The sequence below is a fragment of the Zeugodacus cucurbitae genome, chromosome X (genome assembly GCF_028554725.1).
Source record: "Zeugodacus cucurbitae isolate PBARC_wt_2022May chromosome X, idZeuCucr1.2, whole genome shotgun sequence".
Taxonomy (NCBI): domain Eukaryota; kingdom Metazoa; phylum Arthropoda; class Insecta; order Diptera; family Tephritidae; genus Zeugodacus; species Zeugodacus cucurbitae.
In genome coordinates, this window is record NC_071672.1 from 3,119,477 (window position 1) to 3,142,560 (window position 23,084).

At 42.5% G+C, this 23,084-nt stretch overlaps 1 non-coding gene across 1 annotated transcript; it reads left to right on the forward strand.

The window, feature by feature from the left end:
* Positions 1-21,053: 21,053 nt before the first annotated feature.
* On the forward strand, positions 21,054-21,232 carry LOC128923433 (5.8S ribosomal RNA). The gene has a single exon (XR_008472336.1). It is a non-coding gene; the product is annotated as a 5.8S ribosomal RNA (ribosomal RNA).
* Positions 21,233-23,084: the final 1,852 nt, after the last annotated feature.

Consider the following 23,084-nt stretch of genomic DNA (forward strand, 5'->3'; position numbering starts at 1 on the left):
ATTGTCAGAATTGAGTATAGGGGCGAAAGACCAATCGAACCATCTAGTAGCTGGTTCCCTCCGAAGTTTCCCTCAGGATAGCTGGTGCATTTAAATATTATGTAAAATAATCTTATCTGGTAAAGCGAATGATTAGAGGCCTTAGGATCGAAACGGCCTTAACATATTCTCAAACTTTAAATGGGTAAGAACCTCACCTTTCTTGATATGAAGGTTGAGGTTATGATATAATGTGCCCAGTGGGCCACTTTTGGTAAGCAGAACTGGCGCTGTGGGATGAACCAAACGTATTGTTACGGTGCCCAAATTAACAACTCATGCAGATACCATGAAAGGCGTTGGTTGCTTAAAACAGCAGGACGGTGGACATGGAAGTCGTAATCCGCTAAGGAGTGTGTAACAACTCACCTGCCGAAGCAACTAGCCCTTAAAACGGATGGCTCTTAAGTTGTATACCTATACATTACCGCTAAAGTACATGATTTATAATACAATTTCGGTTGGATTATAAATTTTGAAACTTTAGTAAGTAGGAGCGTACAATGGTGTGCTTAGAAGTGTTTGGCGTAAGCCTGCATGGAGCCGCCATTGATACACATCTTGGTGGTAGTAGCAAATAATCGAATGAGACCATAGAGGACAGAAGTGGAGAAGGGTTTCGTGTGAACAGTGGTTGATCACGAGTTAGTCGGTCCTAAGTTCAAGGCGAAAGCCGAAAATTTTCAAGTTTTAATGAAATTGTTGTGAATATATTATGTTTTCTTCATAGTAATTAGACACTTGAATAATTTTGAACGAAAGGGAATACGGTTCCAATTCCGTAACCTGTTGAGTATCCGTTTGTTATTAAAAATGGGCCTTGTGCTCATCCTGGCAACAGGAACGACCATAAAGAAGCCGTCGAGAGGTATCGGAAGAGTTTTCTTTTCTGTTTTGTAGTCGTACTACCATGGAAGTCTTTCGAAGAGAGATATGGTAGATGGACTAGAATAGCATGACATTTACTGTTGTGTCGATATTTTCTCCTCGGACCTTGAAAATTTATGGTGGGGTTACGCAAACTTCTCAACAGGCCGTACCAATATCCGCAGCTGGTCTCCAAGGTGAAGAGTCTCTGGTCGATAGAATAATGTAGGTAAGGGAAGTCGGTCGTAGCAGAGTGCCATGTGCTATCAGCCATGTTGCTGCCATGAAGGCAGTGACGGCCGAGTTAAACGCCTTAGTGTTTGGGGCTAAAGACTTTGAGGTCACTACCGCGAAGGGGCTGATGGATCTTGCCTCGAAGTACGAGGCGCTCCTGATGACGGTAGTAACCGAAAATGCCCATCTTCGCGGTCAGGTTGACGCTCTCAGGGGGGGTTGTGGGGGATATATTCCCCAACCGATGAGGTCGGTTGTGGGTTTGGCTCCGGCTGAGTCGGTGCGTGCGTCTCCAGCACCTGTGTTGGAGGCGATTGCTCCGGCATTGCCGAAGCCTGTGGAGACGTGGTCGGTGGTGTTGCGCAGCAAGGCCCCGACGACTTCCTCTAAGGAAGTCATCAAAAAGGTGGTGAAAGAGGTGGGACCTTCCCTCGGAGTGCGAGTGCACGAGGTGAAGCCGATTAAGGGTGGTGGGGTGGTTATTCGCACACCCTCTGTCTTAGAGAGGGAAAAGGTGGCGAATAATGCCAAATTCGGGGAGGTGGGATTGAATGTGACTGTGAACCGGAAGTTGGGTCCGCGGGTTGGGGCTCAGGGGGTTCACACCGAAATCTCCCATGATGACTTCATGAAGGAGCTCTTTCGGTTGAATCTCCAGGACATCAGCCCTGAGGCACGAAAGTCAGATGTGCGGATGGTCAGTCGCCCCTGGAAAGTGGCCGCTGATGGTAGCAGCAACGTTGTCCTTGAGGGTTCGGACAAATCAATGTCCGCCCTCTTGGAAGCGGGAAGGTGCTACATAAAGTGGTTTTCCTTCTGGGTTCGACCGGATACCCCTGTTGCTGGCTGTGTGTAGGGCCAAATCAGATGTCTGTAGGAGGTGCGGTCAGGGAGGCCACAGAGCTGCCGGTTGCGTCAATGCACCCCATTGTCGCAACTGTGCATTTAAGGGTAGGCCAGCTGGGCATCTTATGATGTCCGCTGTCTGCCCGATATACTGTGGCCTTGTTGAGCGCGCCAGACACTGATATACCCCCCATCAGCTAAATTGTCAGGGATCGTATGCCGTGATGTGTGAGTTGGGGGGTTGTATGCTTGAGGGTGGGTGCGGCATTGCCTTACTCCAGGAGCCCTACACTACCAATGGTGTGCTTCGGGTTCTTCCGGGAGTTTTCAGGGTCTTTACGGACCTTGGGGGTAATGCCGCAATTGTTGTGACTGATCCAAACTACGATTGCGTAATGTTGGATTCGTCGCAACAGGGGGTGTGTGTTTCAGTAGAGGGGGAGTTCGGTATAATGATTGTCGCTAGTTTGTATTGCAAAATTAGCGAGCCCCTAGAGCCCTACCTGGGCTACATGGATAAGCTGCTACTACTGGGGAGTAGTAGCCCATTTGTCCTAGGGTTGGATGCGAATGCCTCGTCCTCGATGTGGTTTAGTAAGGTATCCAGACATTCGTCTGGATATCAAAGCCACATCCGAGGCGAGGTATTGAGTGAATGGGTGGTGGCTAAGAGCCTCCACATTTTGAATGAGCCGAGTGAATGGTTTACGTTTGAGGGGCCATGGGCATGAGTGATATTGACGTAACGTTAATGAATGAGGCAGCAAGGAGAGCGTTTGACGTCAGTTGGGAGATTAGGGGAGGGTGGGGATTGAGTGACCATAATTTGATACAAATTGTGGTTTCTCCGCAATCCCCACCCTCGGCGTACGTGGGTCCATTGCGGCGATGGCGTACCTCTGGTACTGACTGGAACCAATATGGACAGAATGTAAGAGAAGCGGTATTGGAAATACCGCTTAGTGAGTTTGAGGAACTGGGGGTGGACGAGCACATTGCTCGGCTGTATGAGTTGGTCTGGTGTGTTAATGATAGGGTTTTCAGGAAATATGATAGTTCTAGGATTAGGAAAATTAAGTGGTGGACGAATGAGTTAACCTTGAAGAGGAGGACTGTCCGGCGGTTGAGACGAAAGTTTCAGCGTGCTCGGCGGTCCAATTCGGATAGGTTATCCCAGATCAGATATGATTTTAGTTGTGCGGTTAGAGAGTATAAGGATATGTTTGTGAGAATAAAAGAAGAGGAATGGAGGAGCTTTGTTGGGGGAATACCTGTTCCTCCACTAAAAGATGAGGAGTTGGGATACGCCTTTGGTCTGGTTAGGTCTAAATGGTCCCCAGGTTTTGATGGTTTGAACGGAGAGATGTGCAAAAGCTTGTGGAAGTTCATTCCGGAATACTTGGAGGCCATTTATAACAAGTGCGTTTGGGAGATATTTTCCACGTGAGTGGAAAAGTGCCAGGGTCGTCCCTCTCCTGAAGTCCCCTGATAAGATCAGGAGTGATCCTCGTTCTTATCGGGGCATCAGCCTTCTTCCGGTGCTTGGAAAAGTACTGGAGAGGGTTATGGTGGAACGACTTCAGGAGCTAACGCGGGGTATGTGGTCGGATAGGCAGTATGGGTTCAGGAAAGGACGCAGTGTGGAAGATGCGTGGATGTATGTGCAGAATGTTGTTAGGGAGAATGTCAACAAGTATGTCCTAGGCATATCTGTTGACTTCAAGGGGGCATTCGATTATCAGATCTGGGATCGAGTGATAGAACGGTTAGAGGAACTTGGCTGTCCGGAAATTTGCCTCTGGCGAAGCTACTTTTCGGACAGAAAAACCTCTATCGTTGGAATGAATGGAAGTGTGGAGATTGGAGTGGCTCGTGGCTGTCCACAGGGATCCATCTGTGGTCCATATATATGGAACCTCATGATGGACTCTCTGCTTGGGCAGCTCCAACCACTCTGTAAGTGTTGTGCGTATGCGGACGACCTTCTTCTCTTTGTTGAAGATCGTTCAAGGCGTGAGTTGGATCGGGTGGGAGGACAATTTTTAGAAATTGTCCACAACTGGGGGATAAGTGTGGGTGTAGACATCACGATGGACAAAACGGTGACAATGCTTTTAAAAGGCAGACTGTCACCGGGGCGTCCACCGGTTGTCCGAGTGAATGGGGTCGGCATCAGGTATGTGACGCAAGTCAAGTACCTGGGGTTGACCATGAGTGAAAGAATGTGTTTTACTCCACACTTGGTGAGTGTGAAGGTGCGACTGCAGGCGGTCGTAGGTAAGGTTATGCGCGTTTTACGGAGTGATTGGGCCTCGGACGTCGTGCTGTTCGCACCATATACCGCGGCTTTGTTTGTGGCCTGTGCCACTTATGGAGCTGCTGTATGGTGGCGAACTGCCACGACGGTCTTCAGTCGCCGAAGGCTCCTCTCCGTCCAGCGTTGCATGATGCTCGCCTGTCTGCCTGTATGTCGCACCGTTTCTACGGATGCGTTGCAGGTGTTACTAGGTGCGCCCCCTCTTGACCTGGTTGTCATACAGCGTGCTGTATCATTCAGATTAAGAAGGGGTCTGAGTGTGTCATTGCTGCGGAATGAATTTATTTCCGATGATGATGTGGAGAGGGAGGGATATCTAGGGAGAAAGAGGCTTCTAGATGATAGGGTCAGGTGTAGGTGGCAAGACCGTTGGGACAGTAGTCTCAATGGTCGGGTGACTTATGAGTACATCCGGGACGTTAGGTATGTAGAAGGAAACCCAGACTTCAGATTTTGTCTTAGTCTGGGTTTCCTGCTTACGGGGCATGGGCCTCTTAATGCATTCTTGCATAAGAGGCACCTTGCAGATAGTCCAGAGTGTATGTGTGGGGCGTGTGTTGAGGATTGGGTGCATGTTATAGCGGAATGCCCGATGTACTCAGACATTAGGGACCTTGGGGGTATGGGGATTAGTTGGACTGATGGACGGTTAGATGTTAGTGGTGTGATCTCCACTAGTCGGAATGCCGAACAGTTAGGGTCGTTTGAAAGATTTGCGCGCGTGTTGTTCAGGCGGCGAAGACAATTGGCTGAAGACCGGGGTTAGCTTCTGGTATGAAAGGTGTATGAATTGGATGAGAGAATGGGATTCAATCCCTGGTCACCAGTCCAGAGCTGTATGGAAGCTCAACTGGTAGTAGTTTCGGCAGGAGCCCTTGGAGTTCGCTCCAACCTGCTCATGCGGACTGGCCCCTCGGGGAGTATCGTGGTGGTTGTGGTTCAATACCCAAATGCGGGGAGAGTGACTTTGGTCACTCAATGTGGAGTTGCATTGCAACCGGGTGCCGGACCCAAAGTACGGCAGAGGTTTTAGATAGGCCTCGAACCCCACCAAGGTGGTTAGTGTGTCCATTCCACACGCCAATTGGTACCGAAAAATGCGTAGCATTTTCGGGGCGCTGATCATCGCATTGATTTGATCCGCTGTGCTTTTGAGCACCGTGGAGTAAGGCCGTCGTCAGCAGGTACCCACGTTAATCCCACCGGACGGTGTCCCTATCTACTGTCTAGCGAAACCACAGCCAAGGGAACGGGCTTGGAATAATTAGCGGGGAAAGAAGACCCTGTTGAGCTTGACTCTAGTCTGACAGTGTAAGGAGACATAAGAGGTGTAGCATAAGTGGGAGATATATAATTTCGGTTATGTATCAACAATGAAATACCACTACTCTTATTGTTTCCTTACTTACTTGATTAAGTGGAACGTGTATCATTGCTTAGCCATTATATGGGTATATTTATATATCTTATGGTATTGGGTTTTGATGCAAGCTTCTTGATCAAAGTACCACGAGTTTGTTATATAATTGTAAACATATTTTCATGAAATGATAGCATTTCGGTGTTATTGTTATAATTAAAATTTGGTATAACTCCAACACTCAGGTATGATCCAATTCAAGGACATTGCCAGGTGGAGAGTTTGACTGGGGCGGTACATCTCTCAAATAATAACGGAGGTGTCTCAAGGCCAGCTCAGTGCGGACAGAAACAACACATAGAGCAAAAGGGCAAATGCTGACTTGATCTCGGTGTTCAGTACACACAGAGACAGCAAAAGCTCGGCCTATCGATCCTTTTGGTTTAAAGAGTTTTTAACAAGAGGTGTCAGAAAAGTTACCACAGGGATAACTGGCTTGTGGCGGCCAAGAGTTCATAGCGACGTCGCTTTTTGATCCTTCGATGTCGGCTCTTCCTATCATTTTGAAGCAAAATTCACCAAGCGTTGGATTGTTCACCCATTCAAGGGAATCTCGAAATGCATAAAACCTTGAAGTCTTATTTAAAAAATAGAAAGTTCACTGTCAAAGTAGGAGACTTCATATCTGAAGAACGACCAATAAGAGCTGGTGTACCTCAGGGCAGTGTTTTAGGGCCAACTCTATACATAATATATACAGCAGACCTTCCAACAGCTAGTAATATTTTGACATCAACTTTTGCGGATGACACAGCTTTAGTGAGCCGAAACAAATGCCCAATTATAGCATCAAAAGTTTTAGGAGCGCATTTGATTTTTGTCGAAGAATGGCTAGCAAACTGGCGTATAAATGTAAACGAACAGAAGTGCAAGCATGTTACATTTTCTCTAAGACCAAAAACGTGTCCGGCAGTTAAAATGAACAATATTTTAGTACCCCAAGCGACTGAAGTAACATATCTTGGTATTCACTTGGATAGAAGACTCACGTGGAGAAAACACATATCGAGCAAAATAACCTGCATGAAGATAAGAGCAGCACATTTAAATTGGCTTTTAAATAAAAATTCAAAACTTAGCCTAGACAACAAAGTTCTATTATACAACGCGGTCATAAAGCCGATTTGGATGTACGGCATCCAACTGTGGGGTACGACCTGTGCAACCAATATCGATATAATTCAGAGATTCCAATCAAAAATGCTTAGAACAATCACGTGCTCACCATGGTATATGCGTAATGAAAATATCCATAAAGATCTTGGTATTCTCATGGTAAAGAAAGAAGTAGAGAACAGCAGAAATAAATATTTGTCCAAACTCCGCGATCACCCAAACCCATTGGCTAATGCTTTATTACATTCTTGTAATCAATCACGTCTAAAAAGAAGAGATATGCCAGCACACTGAGGAGCAACGTTTCACCAAAACAACTCAATCAATTGGTTGAGCTTGTCTAGTTTTAATTAGAATTAAAATTTTATAACTTATTGTTAGGCTCCAAAGAGCAGATTCAATAAATAAAGAATTATATGAAAAAAAAAAAAAAATTCAAGGGAACGTGAGCTGGGTTTAGACCGTCGTGAGACAGGTTAGTTTTACCCTACTAATGACAATTGTTATTGCGACAGCATTCCTGCGTAGTACGAGAGGAACCGCAGGTACGGACCAATGGTACAATACTTGTTCGAGCGAACAGTGGTATGATGCTACGTTCGTTGGATTATGCCTGAACGCCTCCAAGGTCGTATCCGTGCTGGACTGCAATGATAAATATGGGGCAATTGCATTGTATGGCTTCTCTAAACCATTTAAAGTTTATAAATTTTATTTATAAACGACAATGGATATATGTGATGCCAATGTTATTTGTAACATAGCAAATGCGGGAGGATTAAATATCACCTGTATGACGCGCTAGTTACTTATTAAAACATTATTTAATACAATGTCAATGCCTAGAATCAATTGTAAACGACTTTGGTAACGGGCAAGGTGTTGTAAGTGGTAGAGCAGCTGCCATACTGCGATCCACTGAAGCTTATCCTTTGCTTGATGATTCGATCAAACTGTTTATAAATTATTTATATGTATATATATATGTGTGTGTTGTAATATACATACCGTATATAGTTATATTATAAATAATTTATATATATGTATATATATGTATTTTTTTTAATGTATATATATATAATATAGAAGAAAAATCTAAGTTTAACATTATTAATTAAGTTTAATAGTAATAATTTAGATTAAGTATTTTATATTATTATGTATTGAAAAAAATAAAAAATATATAATATATGTAATATATAAATATTTATGTTATATTAACATACTTGTTATATATTTTTATTATTTTTAACAGTTTTTTAAGAATCTTCATAAATTAATTGAATATAAGAAAACATTTTTTTTTTGAACGCGAAGTACTTTATTTTCTCAATATTCATTGAGAACATAAGGTAGTGTTATAGATTGTTATCAAACGACTATTACAATATACTGAAAAACAATTGAAATATACAAAAATTAATATATAATGGTATATTGTATAGTTGTTAGAGAGAATCTTAACATAAAGATACAGATTTTTGAACGCAAAGTACTTTATTTCTCAATATTCATTGAGAACATAAGGTAGTGTTATAGATTGTTATCAAACGACTATTACAATATACTGAAAAACAATTGAAATATACAAAAATTAATATAATGGTATATTGTATAATATAAAAACTATGTTTGGTTAAACGGCGGAAATAAAAATGATTATATTTACGTAGCCAAATGCATCGTCATCGTATTAGTGACGCGCATGAAGGAATTAAGGAGATTCCTACTGTCCCTCTAATTAAAGAGCCGAAACCACATATATTTGCATATAAAAAAAAAACTAAGTTTGGTTAAACGGCGGACATAAAAATGAATATATTTACGTAGCCAAATGCATCGTCATTGTATTAGTGACGCGCATGAAGGAATTAAGGAGATTCCTACTGTCCCTCTAATTGGCCAGTTGTTTGTAGAACCTCGAAGTGAACGGACGTGTTTGCGCATCATTGCGAGTTTTTAAAAGCGATTTTTAAAGTGTTTTTCAGTATTTCTGAAAGTGAAAAAATTTTTCGGTTTTTCCGGTCTGTCTGGTAGCCTGTTGTGAAAATAGACACAGTGAGCAGGTACGTGAGGGATTATACACATCGTGTGTATTCCCAAAAGTGTGTGAGGATAGCGGCTTAGGCCATTAACTTGTGTGTGGATTAGTAAACAAAGTGTGGGATTTCCCAGCAGTGCGGGTGTAGCGGCATCTGCCATTAACAAACCCTTGTGCAGTGCAGGTAGTGGAAGTGCGGTTGTCTGTATTGTGCGTGAGTGTTGTGTAGGAGAAATGCCTCCACTACGGAGGAGAGGGGCAAAAGCCCCAGCGGAGAGCGAAGACTCCGGGCCTTCAATGGTCCAGGTGGAGTCATCGACCGATGAGGACGGAGTGGGGCAACCCTTACGGCCCCCACCCAAGAGGAAGGCGCGATTGGGTTCGCCACCACAGGCGAACTCGGGAGAGAGCGGGACGGATGGAGCACTCCAGAAGCTGTTTACGGTTGCAACCAAAGCAGCCGTAGACCAGAAGATGGCGGCGAAGAACGTAGCCAGTGGAAGCAGGCAAGGTTGCCCAAACAGCAAGGTAGGGGGCAACAAGGGGGGTAAAGGGGGTGCTATTGGGGGTGGGGGCCATGTTACGGCGATGAAAGCCGTAACAGCCCAGTTGAACGAGGTTGTGTTCGGGGCGAAAAGCCTCGAAGTCACAACGATGAAGGAACTCGTAGGGGTCGCTTCTAAATATGAGGAGATTCTTATGAGTGTCCTGACGGAAAATGCTCATCTTCGTGGGCAAATTGAGGGATTGAAGGGGGGTTGTGGGACATCTTCCGTCCCTCGGAGCACAGCAGGGGCGGCTGCTGCTGCTCCCTCGGCGCCTGCCCCTCCGGCACCCGTGCTGGAGGCAATTGCGCCGACGATTCGAAGACCAGTAGAAACCTGGTCGGTTGTGGTGAGGAGCAAGGCTCCTGTGACTTCCTCTAAGGAAGTCATAAATAAAGTTGTTAAGGAGGTGGGGCCTTCACTGGGTGTTCGTGTCCATGATGTGAAGTCAATCAAGGGGGGTGGCGTAGTGATACGCACTCCCTCTGTTGCTGAGAGGAGAAAGTGGCGAGCAACGCCAAATTCGGTGAGGTAGGGTTGGACGTTAGCGTCAATAAAAAGTTGGGGCCCAGGGTCGTTGTACAGGGTGTACATACGGAGATATCCCATGAAGAATTCATGGAGGAGCTGTTTCGGCTGAACCTTCGGGAGTTCAGCCCCGAGTCCAAAAAGACGGACGTGAGGATGGTCAGTCGTCCCTGGAAGGTGGCGACTGATGGCAGGACAAATGTTGTCCTAGAGGGTACGGACAAACTAATGGTCACCCTCCTGGATGCGGGTAGGTGCTACGTCAAGTGGTTCTCCTTCCGTGTCCGTGCGGATAGTCCCGTGACCGGCTGCTTCCGGTGCATGGGTTTTGATCACCGAGTGGCAGAATGCAGGGCCAAGGCCGACGTCTGTCGGAGGTGTGGTCAGGAGGGCCACAGGGCTGCCAGTTGCGTCAATGCTCCTCATTGTCAATGCTCCTCATTGTCGCAACTGTGCGTTCAAAGGAAGGCCAGCTGGACATCTCATGATGTCGGCTGCCTGTCCGATTTACTGTGGGGTTGTCGGACGTGCTCTCGCCAGACATTAATGGGTGAGATTTTTGAATTAAATTACCAGAGTTGCATGATAGAGGGTGGGTGCAGCATCGCCTTACTCCAGGAGCCATACGCCACCAATTTTGGAATGGTAAGTGGTCTTCCTGGGGGTTTCAGGGTCTTCACGGACCTTAGGTGTAATGCTGCAATAGTTGTGACTGACCCAAGCTATGACTGCATAGTTTTGGATTCGTCACAAGAGGGTGTATGTGTTTCTGTAGAGGGGGGGTTCGGTAGGCTGATTGTTGCTAGCATGTATTGTAAGTTTAGGGAACCTATAGAGCCTTATCTGCGATACATGGATAACCTACTACTACTTGCGAGTGGTAGCCCATTTATCGTAGGGATGGATGCGAATGCCACGTCCTCGATGTGGTTTAGCAAGTTTTCTCGATGGGCGTACAGGTATCGGAGCCACATTCGGGGTCGGGCATTAACCGAATGGATGGCTGCTAACAGTCTCCACATCCTAAATGAGCCAAGCGAGAGGCACACATTTGATGGGCCTAGAGGGGGGAGCGACATTGACGTGTCCTTGATCAATGAGGCAGCAAATAGGGCGTTCAGTTTTAGGTGGGAGATTATGGGAGGGTGGGGATTGAGCGATCATAATTTGATTAAAATTATGGTTACTCCTAATTCCCCTCCCTCGACGTATGCAAGTCCATTGCGGCGATGGCGTACCTCTGGTATCGACTTGAACCAATATGGACAGTGTGTTAGGGAAGCGGTATTGGACATACCGCTTAGTGAGTTTGAAAATCTGGGGGTGGACGAGCAAATTGCTCGGTTGTACGAATTGGTCTAGGGAGTGAACGATAGGTTGTTGAAGAAATATAAGGATTTTAGGGTTAGGAAAATAAAGTGGTGGACGCAGGAATTAACCCTGAAGAAGAGGGCTGTCCGGCGATTGAGACGGAAGTTTCAACGCGCTCGGCGGTCAAATTCGGATAGGTTGGCCCAGATTAGGAACGATTTCAGTTGTGCGATGCATGAGTATAAGGCCATGCTTATAAAAATCAAAGAAGAGGAGTGGAGGGGGTTCGTCAATGAGCATAGGGATGACCCCTGGGGTCAGGTCTTAAGGATTTGTAGGGGTCGTAGGAGGGAGGACATCACTTCTCCTCGTGTTGATGACACTGTGTTATCAACATAGAGTGAGTGTGCAGGGGTTCTGTTAGGAGCGTTCTTTCCTAGGGCTGAGGAGCTGGCACCTCTTGCACAAGAGGTACCTGTTCCTCCACTTGATGATGGGGAGTTGGGATATGCCTTTAGCCTGGTTAGGTCTAAACGGTCCCCAGGTCTTGATGGTTTGAACGGAGAGTTGTGCAAAAGCTTGTGGAAGTTCATTCCGGAATACTTGGAGGTCATTTACGATAAGTGCATTTGTGAGGGGTATTTTCCACGTGAGTGGAAAAGTGCTAGGGTTGTTCCTCTCATGAAGTCACCTGATAAGATAAGGAGTGATCCACGATCTTATCGGGGAATCAGTCTTCTTCCAGTGCTGGGTAAAGTACTGGAGAGGGTTATGGTGGAACGGCTTCAGGAGCTAACGCGGGATCTGCGGTCGGATAGGCAGTACGGTTTCAGGAAAGGACGCAGCGTAGAGGATGCTTGGTTTTATGTCCAGAGGGCCGTTAGGGAGAATACCAACAAATATGCCCTCGGCATATTTGTTGACTTCAAGGGGGCATTTGATTTCCTAATCTGGGATCGGGTGATTCAACGATTGGAGGAACTTGGCTGTCCGGAAATTAGTCTCTGGCAGAGCTACTTTTCGGACGGAAAAGCCTCTATCGTTGGAATGAATGGTAGCGCGGACATTAGGGTAGAACGGGGCTGCCCGCAGGGATCCATCTGTGGTCCATATATTTGGAACCTAATGATGGACTCTCTGCTTGGCCAACTTGAAACGCTTTGTAGTTGTTGTGCATATGCAGACGATCTTCTGCTCCTAGTTGAAGGTCGTTCACGGTTGGAGTTAGAACGAAAGGGTGAACGACTGTTAGAAATTGTTCACAATTGGGGTATAGGTGTGGGGGTTGACGTATCGGTTGACAAGACGGTGACAATGCTCTTGAAAGGCATACTGTCATCGGCTCGTCCACCGATTGTCCTTATGAATGGGGTCAATATCAGGCATGTGACGCAAGTCAAATATCTGGGATTGACCATCGGTGAAAGGATGTGTTTCAACCCTCACTTGGTTTATGTGGAGGAGCGATTGTTAGGAATTACCGGCAAGATCAAGCGCGTGTTAAGGAGTGATTGGGGTCTCGGACGTCGTGCGGTTCGTACTATATATAGCGGCTTATTTGTGGCCTGTGCCACATATGGAGCCGCCATATGGTGGGAATTAGCATCAAAGGTCAGGGGTCGCCAAAAACTTCTTTCCATACAACGTTGTTTGATGCTTGCCTGTTTGCCTGTATGTCGCACAATTTCTACAGATGCGTTGCAGGTGTTGTTAGGTGCGCCTCCTCTTGACCTGATTGTTATACAGCGTGCTGTTGCATTTAGGTTAAGAAGAGGCTTAAGTGTCTCATTGCTGTCGAATTGGATTTCCGCTGAGGATGTTGCGAGGGAGGGCTATCTAAGGAGCAAAAGGCTTCTATATGATAGCGTTAGGAGTAGGTGGCAAGACCGTTGGGACAATAGCCCTAGCGGTCGGGTGACCTACGAGTACATTCGGGATGTTAGGTTTGTAGAGGAAAACCCAGACTTCAGATTCTGTATGAGTCTGGGTTTCTTGCTTACCGGGCATGGACCTTTGAATGCATTTTTGCATCAAAGGAACCTTTCCGGAAGTCCGGAGTGTATATGTGGGGCACACTCTGAGGACTGGATGCATATCATAGCGGAATGCCCGATGTACTCGGACATTAGGGATCTTGGGGGTATGGATATTAGCTGGACTGATGGACAGCTAGATGTTAGTGGTGTGCTCTCGGATAGTCGGAATGCCGAACATTTAGGGTCGTTTAATAGGTTTGCACGTGTTTTGTTTAGTCGGCGTAGGCAATTAGTTGAAAATCGGGTGGAGGAGGTATAATTTTTATACCAACAACTTAAATGGTCACCAGTCCGGAGCAGTATGGTAGCTCAACTGGTAGTAGTTTTCAACTACGAGGTCTGACCGGAGACTTAATTCTGGTACCACGGGGAGTAGGAGCCCTTGGAGTTCGCTCCAACCTACTCATGCGGACTGGCCCCTCGGGGAGTATCGTGGTGGTTGTGGTTTAATACCCGAATGTGGGGAGAGTGTTTTGATCACTCAATGTGGAGTTGCACTGCAACCGGGTGCCGGACCCAAAGTACGGCAGAGGTTTTAGATAGGCCTCGAACCTCACCAAGGTGGTTAGTGTGTCCATTCCACACTGCCAATTGGTACCGAATAATGCGTAGCATTTTTCGGGGCGCTGATCATCGCATTTTATTGATCCGCTGTGCTTCGGAGCACCGTGAGATAAGGCCGTCATCGGCAGGTACTCACGCAAAAACACACCGGACGTTGTCCCTATCTGCGAAGAGCCGAAACCACATGGTGATATATTTGCATATAAGTACTAATTAATTTTCATATAAATACTAATTGTATGAATTCAAACAAGTAAATAATTTTCATATAAATACTAAATAATTTTCATATAGATACTAAATAATTTTCATATAGGTACTAAGTTTATGAATTCATACAAGTAAAAAATTTTCATATAAATACTAAATAATTTCCATATAGGTACTAAGTTTATGAATTCATACAAGTAAAAAATTTTCATATAAATACTAAATAATTTTCATATAGATACTAAGTTTATGAATTCATACAAGTAAAAAATTTTCATATAAATACTAAATACTTTTCATATAGACACTAAGTTTACGAATTCATACAAGTAAATAATTTTCATATAAGTACTAATTAATTTTCATATAAATACTAAATAATTTTCATATAAATACTAAATAATTTTCATATAGATACTAAGTTTATGAATTCATACAAGTAAATAATTTTCATATAAGTACTAATTAATTTTCATATAAATACTACATAATTTTCGTATAGATACTAAGTTTATGAATTCCTACAAGTAAATAATTTTCATATAAGTACTAATTAATTTTCATATAAATACTAATTGTATGAATTCATACAAGTAATTAATTTTCATATAAATACTACATAATTTTCGTATAGATACTAAGTTTATGAATTCATACAAGTAATTAATTTTCATATAAGTACTAAGTGTATGAATTCATACAACTAAATAATTTTCATATAAGTACAAAAAATTAAAAAAAAAATAAATGTTAAGCTATTTTTGATGTTGTAATATTTCTTATAAGCATAATGCTCGTAGAAAATGATATAAATTACTTGTGTATATATGAATTTAAAACTTTTATATGGTTAAAAAGATTTTTTCCATACGATTTCGGGTTGGTGAGGTGTACGTGGCAGAAAACATATATGTTGTATGAAACTTTGATATTAGTACTTGTATGAAAATTTTAATACTTGTATGAAATTGCATACTGAGTACTTATATGAATTTTTTTTCATATAAATATAATAGTATTTACGTGTAATATATAAATGAGAGCAAAACAATTTATTCCTGGTTTGCTACAGTTGGTTTAAATAGAAATAATTTTGTTAATAGTGAAATGTTATTAATTGAGATTATTCTTCTATACCTAACATAATGTAGTCGTTTTTTTTTTAATTTAACTTTTTTTGGGGTTTGTTCTTCTATTTACATAAAATATATGTGGGTAAAGAATAAAATTCAATAAAGTTAAATATTTATATTATTACGCTCGAATACTTTCATATCATATATGAAAAAAAATGAAAAAAAATTGAATTGAAATTATTAATTTCAAATCAAAAGAAAAACGTATATACTCTTAAAAAAAGATATATACACTATATGCATTGAAATAAAGTAAAATGTATAAAAAATGATATTATTTGAAAGTTTAACAAATACAAGAAGAAACATCGTCCTTACATTAATAATTAATCGTATTAAAAGAAATTTCATAATTATTTATTGTCGCGATTTCGTTCTTCTTTGCATTTTGTATATGTCGTGTACTTAATTTTCAAATATTGAAAATATCATTATAAAAATTTATATAGTATGAAAAATATTATATAAATGAATAAAAAATATTATTCTGGTTGATCCTGCCAGTAGTTATATGCTTGTCTCAAAGATTAAGCCATGCATGTCTAAGTAAAACAAATTAAAAGTGAAACCGCAAAAGGCTCATTATATCAGTTATGGTTCCATAGATCGTTAACAGTTACTTGGATAACTGTGGTAATTCTAGAGCTAATACATGCAAAATAAACACGGACCTTTTGGAACGTGTGCTTTTATTAGGCTAAAACCAAGCGATCGTAAGATCGTTATATTGGTTGAACTCTAGATAACTTGCAGATCGTATGGTCTCGTACCGACGACAGATCTTTCAAATGTCTGCCCTATCAACTTTTGATGGTAGTATCTAGGACTACCATGGTTGCAACGGGTAACGGGGTATCAGGTATATATATATATATATATATATATATTTGGCGTAGGAACCGCTTTAAGCGATTATAGCCGAATCCACCAGAGCGCGCCACTCATTCCTCCTTTTTGCTTTTTGGCGCCAACTGGAAACACCAAGTGAAGCCAGGTCACTTTGCACTTGGTCTTTCCACCGGAGTGGAGGTCGTCCTCTTCCGCGGCTTCCTCCAGCGGGTACTGCATCGAATACTTTCAGAGCTGGAGTGTTTTCTTCCATCCGTACAACATGACCTAGCCAGCGTAGCCGCTGTCTTTTTATTCGCTGAACTATGTCAATGTCGTCGTATAAATCGTACAGCTCATCGTTCCATCGTCTGCGGTATTCGCCGTTGCCAATGTTTAGAGGACCATAAATCTTGCGCAAAACCTTTCTCTCGAAAACCCCAAGAGTCGTCTCATCGGATGTTGTCATCGTCCACGCTTCAGCGCCATACATCAGGACGGGAATAATGAGCGACTTATAGAGTTTGATTTTGGTTCGTCGAGAGAGGACTTTACTTTTCAATTGCCTACTCAGTCCAAAGTAGCACCTGTTGGCAAGAGTGATTCTGCGTTGGATTTCAAGGCTGACATTGTTGGTGTTGTTAATGCTGGTTCCCAGATAAACGAAATTATCTACAACTTCAAAGTTATGACTGTCAACAGTGACGTGGGAGCCAAGACGCGAGTGCGCTGACTGTTTGTTTGATGACAGGAGATATTTCGTCTTGTCCTCATTCACCATCAGACCCATACGCTTCGCTTCTTTATCTAGTCTGGAAAACGCAGAACAAACGGCGCGGTTGTTGCTTCCGATGATATCAATATCATCGGCATACGCCAGGAGCTGTACACTCTTGTAGAAGATTGTACCCTCTCTATTTAGTTCTGCAGCTCGTATTATTTTTTCCAGCAATAGATTGAAGAAGTCGCACGATAGTGAGTCACCCTGTCTGAAGCCTCGTTTGGTATCGAACGGCTCGGAGAGGTCCTTCCCGATCCTGACGGAGCTTTTGGTGTTGCTCAACGTCAGCTTACATAGCCGTATTAGTTTTGCAGGGATACCAAATTCAGACATCGCGGCATAAAGGCAGCTCCTTTTCGTGCTATCAAAGGCAGCTTTAAAATCGATAAAAAGATGGTGGGTATCGATTCTTCTCTCTCGGGTCTTTTCCAAGATTTGGCGCATGGTGAATATCTGGTCCATTGTAGATTTTCCAGGTCTAAAGCCACACTGATAAGGTCCAATCAGTTCGTTGACGGTGGGCTTTAGTCTTTCACACAATACGCTCGACAAAACCTTATATGCGATATTGAGGAGACTTATACCACGGTAGTTGGCGCAGATTGTGGGGTCTCCCTTCTTATGGATTGGGCAGAGCACACTAAGATTCCACTCGTCAGGCATGCTTTCTTCCGACCATATTCTACAAAGAAGCTGATACATGCACCTTATCAGTTCTTCGCCGCCGTATTTGAATAGCTCGGCCGGTAATCCATCGGCCCCCGCCGCTTTGTTGTTCTTCAAGCGGGTAATTCCTATTCGAATTTCTTCATGGTCGGGTAATGGAACATCTATTCCATCGTCATCGATTGGGGAATCGGGTTCGCCATCTCCTGGTGTTGTACTTTCACTGCCATTGAGCAGGTCGGAGAAGTGTTCCCTCCATAATCCCAGTGTGCTCTGGACATCCGTTACCAGATTACCTTCTCGGTCCCTACATGATAATGCTCCGGTCTTGAAACCTTCTGTTAATCGCCTCATCTTTTCATAAAATTTTCGAGCATTACCCATGTCGGCCAGCTTTTCAAGCTTTTCATACTCACGCATTTCGGCCTCTTTCTTTTTACGTCTGCAAATGCGTCTCGCTTCCCTCTTCAGTTCTCGATATCTATCCCACCCCGAACGTGTTGTGGTCGATCGCAACGTTGCGAGGTAGGCAGTCTGTTTTCTCTCCACTGCGGAACGACAATTCTCATCGTACCAACTGGTTTTTTGGCGTTGCCGGAGACCAATTGTTTCGGCTGCAGCGGTATGCAATGAGTTTGAGATGCCGTTCCACAGCTCCCTTATATCGAGATGCTGATGAGTGCTCTCCGAGAGCAGGAGTGCAAGTCGAGTAGAAAATCGTTCGGCTGTCGGTTGTGATTGCAGCTTTTCGACGTCGAACCTTCCTTGTGTTTGTTGACGGGCGTTCTTTGCTGCACAGAGGCGAGTGCGTATCTTTGCTGCTACTAGATAATGGTCCGAGTCAATGTTTGGTCCTCGGAGCGTACGCACGTCTAAAACACTGGAGACATGTCTTCCGTCTATCACAACGTGATCGATTTGATTGCGCGTGTTTCGATCAGGGGACAGCCACGTTGCTTGATGAATTTTTTTATGCTGGAATCTGGTACTACAGACAACCATATTTCGGGCCCCAGCGAAGTCGATCAGCCTCAGGCCGTTTGGCGATGTTTCGTCATGGAGGCTGAATTTTCCGACTGTTGTGCCAAAGACACCTTCTTTACCCACCCTGGCGTTAAAATCGCCAAGCACGATTTTGACATCGTGGCGGGGGCAGCGCTCATAGATGCGTTCTAGGCGCTCATAGAAAGCATCTTTGGTCGCATCGTCCTTCTCTTCCGTTGGGGCGTGGGCGCAAATCAGCGATATGTTGAAGAACCTCGCTTTGATGCGGATTGTGGCAAGACGTTCATCCACCGGGGTGAATGCCAGGACTCGGCGACGTAGTCTCTCTCCCACCACAAATCCAACACCGAATTTGCGCTCCTTTATATGGCCGCTGTAGTAGATGTCACAAGGACCCACCTTCTTCCGTCCTTGTCCCGTCCATCGCACTTCTTGGACGGCGGTGATGTCAGCCTTTAGTTGTATGAGGACATCAACCAGCTGGGCAGAGGCACCTTCCCAATTAAGAGTCCGGACATTCCAGGTGCATGCCCTCAAATCATAGTCCTTTATACGTTTGCCGTGGTCGTCATCAAAAGGGGGGTTTCTCATCCGAGGCCTGTGTTTCTTATTCACTGGTTATTCGTTTTTATGTGGTGGGTCCCAAGCCCTACGCACAACCGCACAAGCGGGCTTCGCCTTCTCACTTTAGCTCGCCTCCAAACGGATGTCTGTTAGCTACCCAGGGGATACTTGGTCTAAAACCGGAAGTCGTGAGCTGCTTGAGTCATATGCAAAAGAATCGTTCCTGGCCACTCCCAAGTGAATGGCAATCAGAAACTTTCCTCACTTGCGTGAACTTCTACATATGACCCCATCCCCCAGTACAATTACTTTGAACAAATAAGAGTGCTTAAAGCAGGCTCCAAATGCCTGAATATTTTGTGCATGGAATAATGAAATGAGACCTCTGTTCTACTTTCATTGGTTTTTAGATCTAGAGGTAATGATTAATAGAAGCAATTTGGGGGCATTAGTATTACGACGCGAGAGGTGAAATTCTTGGACCGTCGTAAGACTAACTTAAGCGAAAGCATTTGCCAAAGATGTTTTCATTAATCATTCATTAATTAACGAAAGTTAGAGGTTCGAAGGCGATCAGATACCGCCCTAGTTCTAACCATAAACGATGCCAGCTAGCAATTGGGTGTAGCTACTACTATGGCTCTCTCAGTCGCTTCCCGGGAAACCAAAGCTTTTGGGCTCCGGGGGAAGTATGGTTGCAAAGCTGAAACTTAAAGGAATTAACGGAAGGGCACCACCAGGAGTGGAGCCTGCGGCTTAATTTGACTTTGACACGGGAAAACTTACCAGGTCCGAACATAAGCGTGTAAGACAGATTGATAGCTCTTCCTCGAATCTATGGGTGGTGGTGCATGGCCGTTCTTAGTTCGTGGAGTGATTTGTCTGGTTAATTCCGATAACGAACGAGACTCAAATATATTAAATAGATGCTTTCAGGATTATGGTGTTGAAGCTTATATAGCCTTCATTCATGAGTTCATCTTGAATGTGCAAGTGTTTGAATGTGTTTATATAAGTGGAGCCATACCTGTTGGTTTGTCCCATTATAAGGACACTAGCTTCTTAAATGGACAAATTGCGTCTAGCAGTAACGAGATTGAGCAATAACAGGTCTGTGATGCCCTTAGATGTCCTGGGCTGCACGCGCGCTACAATGAAAGTATCAACGTGTATTTCCTAGACCGAGAGGTCCGGGTAAACCGCTGAACCACTTTCATGCTTGGGATTGTGAACTGAAACTGTTCACATGAACTTGGAATTCCCAGTAAGTGTGAGTCATTAACTCGCATTGATTACGTCCCTGCCCTTTGTACACACCGCCCGTCGCTACTACCGATTGAATTATTTAGTGAGGTCTCCGGACGTGATCACTGTGACGCCTTGTGTTTCACGGTTGTTTCGCAAAAGTTGACCGAACTTGATTATTTAGAGGAAGTAAAAGTCGTAACAAGGGTTCCGTTGGTGAACCTGCGGAAGGATCATTATTGTGTTCCTATCCGTAAATATTATAAAAAAAACAAACAAACAAACAAACAAAAAAAGAATAAAAAAGAAAAATTATTTTTTTTTCTTCTTTTCATTCATTTATTTGAATGTTTTTCTTTTTTTCTTTTTTTTTACTCCTTGTATTGTAGTATAATGAAAATTATATCGCATACATTGTATTTGAACGCAACAAACCTTTAAACATATATAGTTGTACTTATTATTTATGAAAATAATATAAATGATAAGTTAATTTGTTCTCATTAACGTGTGTAATTCCTTAAAAATTTATAGAAATTAAATAAAATGTAATAAAAAAGGAATTACTGTTAAGGAATTACTGTGTTGGACTAAGACATGCGCAACTTGTAAATGTTTGGGTTGAAAATTACAATTTATTGAAAGATGTTTTAAAATAATTTATATAATATACGAAAACGAAATGTAATATAATTGTTATTCTTTCAATAAATTAAAAACTCTTGACGTTAAATTAAAATAAACAAAAAATTATCACTCTAAGCGGTGGATCACTCGGCTCATGGGTCGATGAAGAACGCAGCTAACTGTGCGTCATCGTGTGAACTGCAGGACACATGAACATCGACATTTTGAACGCATATTGCAGTCCATGCTGTTAAGTACTTTAATTAATTTTAAAGTGCTGCTTGGACTACATATGGTTGAGGGTTGTAAGACTATGTTAAATTAGTTGCTTATTCTTTTAGTCAATTAAAAGAATTTAAGCACATGGTACATTACTGGATTGTATTTTTCAATCCATAATATTAATAGCATAAAAAGAAATATAGAAAATATATTCTTGAACACCTCATATTTGAACGAAATTTTATAATAAATAAGAATCTTAGTATTCCCAAAAACAATAAAATTTCAATATTATTTCAAATAATATATACATTTAGAGGAACGTCTAGCATAAAATATTATTTTATTCTAGGATTGCCTTAAATGTAAAAAAGCAAGAAGATAATATTGTTGTTATAATGAAGTAGTACGCGGGATGAAAAGATTGAATATTTATTATAAAGAAAATTATTGGTGCTAAGAAATAATTATGTATGTTTCTTTAAAATAGCAAAAAGCTAAAATATAAAATAAATATAAATATTTTTATAAAACCTCAACTCATATGGGACTACCCCCTGAATTTAAGCATATTAATGAGGGGAGGAAAAGAAACTAAAAAGGATTTTCTTAGTAGCGGCGAGCGAAAAGAAAATAGTTCAGCACTAAGTCACTTTGTCTATATGGCAAATGTGAGATACAGTGTATGGAATATCTTAATATCTAGTATGAGAAATTAACGAGTTAAGTCCTTCTTAAATGAGGCCATTTACCCATAGATGGTGCCAGGCCCGTATAACGTTAATGATTATTAGAAAGATATTTCCAAAGAGTTGCTTGATAGTGCAGCACTAAGTGGGTGGTAAACTCCATCTAAAACTAAATATAACCATGAGACCGATAGTAAACAAGTACCGTGAGGGAAAGTTGAAAAGAACTCTGAATAGAGAGTTAAATAGTACGTGAAACTGCTTAGAGGTTAAGCCCGATGAACCTGAATATCCATTATGAAAAATTCATCATTATAACTGTGATATTTATAATATTATAGTAATAGTGTGCATTTTTTTCATATAAGGACATTGTAATCTATTAACATAATAAAATATTTATCAAAAGATCATTGGTGTTAAGTTTATTCAAATTAATTTGCTTTTAGCTTATTAACATAGAATAAATACTGATGATTTGAAAAAGTGTTGATAGATTTTACATATATAATGCTTAAATTCTTTTGAATTTTACAATAATATTATTATCATTGATTTTAATATTAATTGTATGCATTTATATGATTAACAATGCGAAAGATTCAGGATACCTTCGGGACCCGTCTTGAAACACGGACCAAGGAGTCTAACATATGTGCAAGTCATTGGGTTATATTAAACCTAATGGCGAAATTAACTTAACTTTTATATAATGGGATTAATTTTTAGTGAAATATTTCACTATTAATTCAATCCCGGGGCGTTCAATATAGTTATGTATAATGATAATTTATTATTATTTATACCTCTAACTGGAGCGTACCTTGAGCATATACGCTGTGACCCGAAAGATGGTGAACTATACTTGATCAGGTTGAAGTCAGGGGAAACCCTGATGGAAGACCGAAACAGTTCTGACGTGCAAATCGATTGTCAGAATTGAGTATAGGGGCGAAAGACCAATCGAACCATCTAGTAGCTGGTTCCCTCCGAAGTTTCCCTCAGGATAGCTGGTGCATTTAAATATTATGTAAAATAATCTTATCTGGTAAAGCGAATGATTAGAGGCCTTAGGATCGAAACGGCCTTAACATATTCTCAAACTTTAAATGGGTAAGAACCTCACCTTTCTTGATATGAAGGTTGAGGTTATGATATAATGTGCCCAGTGGGCCACTTTTGGTAAGCAGAACTGGCGCTGTGGGATGAACCAAACGTATTGTTACGGTGCCCAAATTAACAACTCA